A 6,217-nucleotide genomic window follows, 5' to 3' on the forward strand; every position below is an offset into this window, starting at 1 on the left:
TGGTAGTGTGACTTTTTAGAGACGTCAGAGATGTGAGGAGAGAAGGAAAGTGTGGTGTCGAAGATGACCCCAAGGTCTTTAGCCTCACAGGTGGGAGCAGGAAGAGGGCCAAGAGAGGCCGGCCAGAGAGTGACAGGAAAGGGGGGAGCAGGTGTGCCAATGAAGAGAATCTTGGTCTTACTGGCATTAAGGCAGAGATCATTGGTGGCACACCACTCCTGGATGTCTGACAGACAGTCAGAGTTGAGAAAAGGTGAAGAAGTGGCAGACCACAGGTAGAGATGGAGATAGAGGAGAGGAAGGACCCAAGTTGTACCTGGGAGGGTCAACCGGAGAGGAAGGAAGTCAGCCAAGTTAGGGCCTGACCGATGATGCCCAGGTTATCATGGAGACGGTTGAGCAGGATGGCATGGTTGACCATATCAAAGGCAGAAGAGCGATCAAGCAAGATGAGGACACAGGGGGTGTTGGAATCAAGGTTTGGAGAGCAGGTCTTCACAGATGTTCAGGAGAGCAGTTTCTGTGCTTCTGGCAGCTCTGAAGCCAGACTTATGGTCTTGGAGACAACTAACAGATTCAGTGTGAAGATTAAGCTGGGAGATGGCCACCTTTTCCATGAGTTTGCCAAGGAAAGAGGCGATGGAGATTGAACGATAGTAAGCCGGGCAGGAAGGGTCATATCTTCCAGAGTTCCATGTTTCCCCATGAACCAGAGCAAGCAGGGCCCAGAGCATTCAGCTTGAGTAGAGCTCATACCTTATTCTCTTTTGGGCAAACATGATTCCCATTTTCCACAATGTAGCTTGGGTCATTGACGACCTCAAGATTTCCAACTCTTTATTAGGTCGTTTTGAGATTTTACTGTTACATTTCCCAACTTGGTGAAGACTGGCTTGCAGTAGGGCCAGACTAAGGGGAGTCCCTGCTCTAGTCCTTAACCTCCCATGGGCTTGCTCCACCCTAGCCCAGGCCTTCCGACTCCGCAGATGGTTGTAAGACAGGACTAGTGGAAGTTAACCCCTGCTTGCTATTTACAGCCTGGGCTACGAATGATGGCCTAATGGCTGCAGCCTTCCCTATCTCATTACTTCGGGGCAATTACTAATGACAACCTGTTCTGATGTTCCCCAAGACAATGATGGTTTGGTAGTGCCTTCTCTCTCTCTCTCTCTTGCACACTCTTTCATTCTCACTTTCTCTCCTATCCATGTTCTTTCCTTTTCACTTAGCTACTCTTCCACCTATTCCCTTTTCCGTTCTTCCCTTTACTCTATAGTCTCCCCCTCCCTCTCTCTCTCTTACTACTCGACTCCTGCTCTACCCCTCTCTCTGTCTCTCTTTCTCTCTCCCTCCCTCCTCCTACTTTCACCTATTTTTACCTTCACTCTCACCATTTCCCCTGCTCTCTCCCTCTCACTCTCTCTTTCCTTTCTCTTTGTCTAAGTTTCTTGCTCTCATCCTTGCTCCTTCTCTCCATCCTCCTCCTCCTCCTCCTCCTATTCCCCCCATTCTCCAACATATGCCCTCTATCCCTGTCTCCTCTCTCGTCTCCCTTTGCTTCCACTCTCCCTTTCTTCACTCCCTCTCCCTCTCTCTGAACCAATCTCACTTTCTACTCCCCCAATACCCTACTCTCCTCTATCTTCCCCTCTCTATCACCCATTCTACCACTAACCCTCACAACAGCCACAACACTCTCCCATGCTTAGTACCACTCTTTCTTGTACACAATATCTCACATGTTCTCTATTTCACAATCTCCTACACGCCCTCAGCGTCCTCTTCAGCTTCTACCCTCTCCATGGTCTTTTGGCCTACCACCTCTACACCTGACCTCACCCAAAAATCCTTCATCCATTGCTGGCAGTGTGGGTCTTTTATATATCCTTTCTGCTCCTTTTCTCCCCCTTCCATTGGTCCCTGATTGCACCTGACCTCTCAGGCCAATCCTTTCTGCCTTTTCGCTTTGGGTCAGGTTACAGTCGCATATACCGTTAAAATGAACTCTTGGCCTGCCCCTATACCCACTACATGTGTTTGTGCTACAGCCAAGTCCAGCTTTTGCTGGTCGCTCACAGCTCCTTCCTGCTGTCCTGTAGAGTCAGTGTCCTTGCCGGTAATCTGGGTTTAAAGGAGGAGTGAGACTCACGTTTGGAGTTGGTGCTTCTGGTCACAGAAGTTCTCACTGTGATGAACTTTCTACTTGATCCAACTGTTCTGAAAGAAACTAAAAAGAATACCAACCTAATATGTGGCTGAAAGGCATGATGTGACAGACAGTAATACAGGTCTGGAGAAGATCAGGGGCTAAGCTAATGTCAGGACTGGCGGTATTCGGGGCTAGCTATTGCCTTTTGGTTAAAGTCCCTGAGTTTCTATCCGAAGCTACAACCGAAAAACCCGGGGTTATAGCCCCCTCAGACGCCCACTAGCAACACCTCTGCAATACCAACGTTACAGGTATGCCTGGCACAATTAGATGGTTCAGGTACTTCCTGACCCCACCTCTGCGGTAGGATTGGCTCTGGCATACACCTTGGTAGTCGGCCTGCACCAGGTCGGGAGGGGTCCCTGTCCCCCCCTGATAGGGTCAAGTCCCTGACACTGTCAAACTTGCATACTCCCTCAGAGGCAGGTCTGCAAGCTTCTTATTTTTGATCCAATTCTTTGGTTATTTCATGATTGTTTATTTTCAGATACTAAAAATCTTCAGAGTATATCAGGGGTTGATCTCTATATGAGGTTAGGTATGTAATAGAGGAACTGGGGGTACTACCACATATTGCCTTCAAGGCCTGCATCATGTAGTGGGTGACAGTCCCGGCACACAAGGATGTCCTTCTTTCATGCTCTAGACTCACACATTTGCCTTCATCACATGCAGGCTCAACCATGACACACACAATGTTTTTGCTGCTTCTGGGTCATTTATTTACTTAACATTTATAAAGTGCTCACACAGCCCGCAGGCATCCAGGAATTGTTTGTTTTTCTTAGTTGCGTAATTGTGTTTTTTTTTTGTCTTAGTTACGTATTTATAACGCACTTAAACACCCAGAGGTTTCTAAGCGCGGACCCGGGGATCGAACCTGTTGTTGCTTCGTGTCGTCTTGCTTCCAAGACGCGCACGCTGCCGCTGAGCTATCCTCCCGGGAGGGAGGTAGTTTATGGTGAATGCTACAAGAAGGTATTGTCTGCCAACCATGCCCAGCCTTCTAATTCTACAGATTATCTCACTGAAAGCAGCTACAACTGACATAACATATGCTTTAGGACTGAAGCATGTACTTGGGTAGTATATTTGATAAGCAGAGTAGCTAGACACTAACGGTCCAGCATAAGCAAATGACTGACCTAAAGTACATTCATATACCACCAAAAGCTCTTGCTCTTCCCATGAAAAAGCCAGTATCATAGGGAAATCTAGCTACTTGATTTTCCAAGGCAATTACAGATGAGTAAAGATACTGACTGTTACAGAGATTTCCTCTCCTGTTTCTCCATTATAGTTAGTTGCCTTAGTCCTCCCAGATGCCTTATTGTTGACAGAAGCATGCTTTACACAGCATAATAAGAAGGTGAACATTGAGGCAGGATCATCACTGCCAGTAGGTGAAGAGCAGATGGGTCTTCTTCAAACATGTATTGGCAACAGCATGTCCAGTGACTTCTAATTGTACAACACTATGCTCATTTATTCTCTCAAGAGAGCCACTCAAGAGAAATTACTTTTCATCATATCTTCCAGGTGCAAGTTAAGTCTACATTTATAGTGTGATAGACTATGTTTGTATAAAAGAATTAGTTTGATTTGATGGAGTGTTAATACCATAACTAAAATAATTAGTTTGATTTGATGGAGTGTTAATACCATAACATTGCCATTCCTGATGTTTGTAGACTTAATATTTTTAGTTATCATAATTCCTTTGGAAAACCTTTTTTGTGCAAATTGGTTTAATTGTTTGTGTTTCCCTGTTCGTTCTAAACATAATGTATGCACAAACCATTTTACTTGCTGTAAAAAAGTTTTTTTGTGGCTATTGTTCTTTCTGTAATTCCACATAGGATGTGTGCCCAGGCATTTATTCCACAGCTGTTTTACAACATATTGCTGTCCCTAAGCGCATGCATTTGTTCTGTGTGGGTTCCTGTCGGTGACAGTGCCAGTGCATTCAGGCATGCTTTATCTGGAAGGCACGTGCATGTAACTCCAAACCTAGTGCAGATTCATTCATCAATGGTTTTCTTTCATCCGCAAGGCAGGCTTGTCGATGATTCTGGTCCTTCTGCAGATTCATCTGTCAATTACATTTTTCATCCAAAAGGTGTGCATTGGTGACTCCAACCTACCGCTCATCTACAATTACCTTTATCAACTGTCTTTACTCAAAAGGAGTGTCTATAGAGTATCTGGCCATCCATTCATGGTATGCGTGTCCTTCATGAGTACATGCATGGTTTGTTCCATGCAGGTTTTAGTTGGTGATTGTGTGTGTTTCGGTGGACTTGACCCTTCCACACCATGCACATAGGTGACTTCAGACCTATAGTGAATGTATGAATATAGTTTTACATAATTGATCTGAATTTTCACTAGCTCAATGTAAAGGCTAGTTGTGTGCCAACAATCTTGAAAATCAAAGTTGCCAATTTCAAGAAATGCGTTCTGGGAGGTTTTCTGGACGTTCACAGGATATCTAATGCAGAAAACACCAATTTTTCAACCTTATATTTATACATCAGATTGTATATGAAACCTGATCAAATTTGGAATTAACTGTCTAGACGCGAGGCTAGACAAAACTGATGAAACTTTCATTTTCATGATCAAAGTTTACAGAATAAAACAACTTCTATGTTTTCTGTGTAAAGTGTTATGTAATCTAAACCAGCAGGGCAAATGTAGAATAAAATAGTGACTGAAATTAACATTACCAATAGCCAGAACACATCTTCTAACATTTAAAATGATGCTCCTTACACTGTGATTGGCCATCTGACCTTTCCCAACAGACCACAAGTTTTTCATTTCCATATGTAACAGATGAGTGCCATCTTAAAATTCCTAATGTCTTCTATTTTACAGACAAGTAAAGCTAGTAGCTTCATCTGATCAATATTTGACATCGGACAGTGTAAACCGTTTGGATTGTATTTTTAAATTATGATGGGAACAAACATATCTTGACATTTTCAAAAACTGTAGGAGATAAAATACACATTTTCTCAAACATCAAACACATTCATGGGTCAAGTGTTGAAAACAATGTGGTTGTGAAGAAAATAAGAGCAATGGTGGACAGTGAGTGAGTCAAGGTTTAAGTTGTTGTTGAATGAACTTTATTTATATTTGAGAACATTTTGTTTGTGAATAATTGCAAGTCCAAAGTTTGTAAACTTCACTTTTTGAATGGATGTAAATGTGACTTTTTATACAAATACTTTTCTCCAGTTAGTTTTCTTTTTTGTGGTGATTAAAATTCTTCCTCTTAAAACAAAAAAATGTAAATTCAAATTCCAAAACTCTTGCGTTAAAAATGAAATGCTTTCATTTAGAAATGTGAACTTTCCATGAAAAACAAGTTTTTCAATTTAAAAACAAACATTCTTGCATAAATATTGGAACTACTTTCCTTTGAAAATGAAAAACAGAACTGCTTCCTTAAAACAAAAACCCTTCCTGTGCATTTGATTGAACTATAGATTAATTTTAAACATTTTGAAATTTGTATTTTTAAACATTTTGACATTTATAATCTAAGAATTGACTGATCAAATTGTCTGCACTCTATGAAATTTATGTGCATGTGCCAAAGTCTTGACAATGACCTGGGGAAATGTTGAGATATATTCTAGCCAGAATTTTCGTTGGGGTCTACGCGAAAACACCATTCTTCCAAAAGTTCATAAAAACAAAAATCCTTCCATTTAAAAATGGAACTGTTTCCATACAGAATGTAAGGTTTTGATCTGGTTTGCTGGACATGATTGACCTAGTATGTTTTGGCACTCTGTCTAGAAGCCCGGACATGGTACATTTTCACTTAATAGATTGTGTTCCCCTCTTTATGAGGAAAGGATGTGCTGTAACGGTGTCGATGCCTATATCTCAGACCTGCAGGTTCTGTCCAAGTAGTGAACAGTTAGTGTCCAAGAGACTCCATAAGGAAATGAGTATATTTGGATATGTGGTCTTCTTTCAATGACCTCTATG

Source organism: Ambystoma mexicanum, chromosome 4p (genome assembly GCF_040938575.1).
Source record: "Ambystoma mexicanum isolate Mex_15411 chromosome 4p, UKY_AmexF1_1, whole genome shotgun sequence".
Classification (NCBI taxonomy): domain Eukaryota; kingdom Metazoa; phylum Chordata; class Amphibia; order Caudata; family Ambystomatidae; genus Ambystoma; species Ambystoma mexicanum.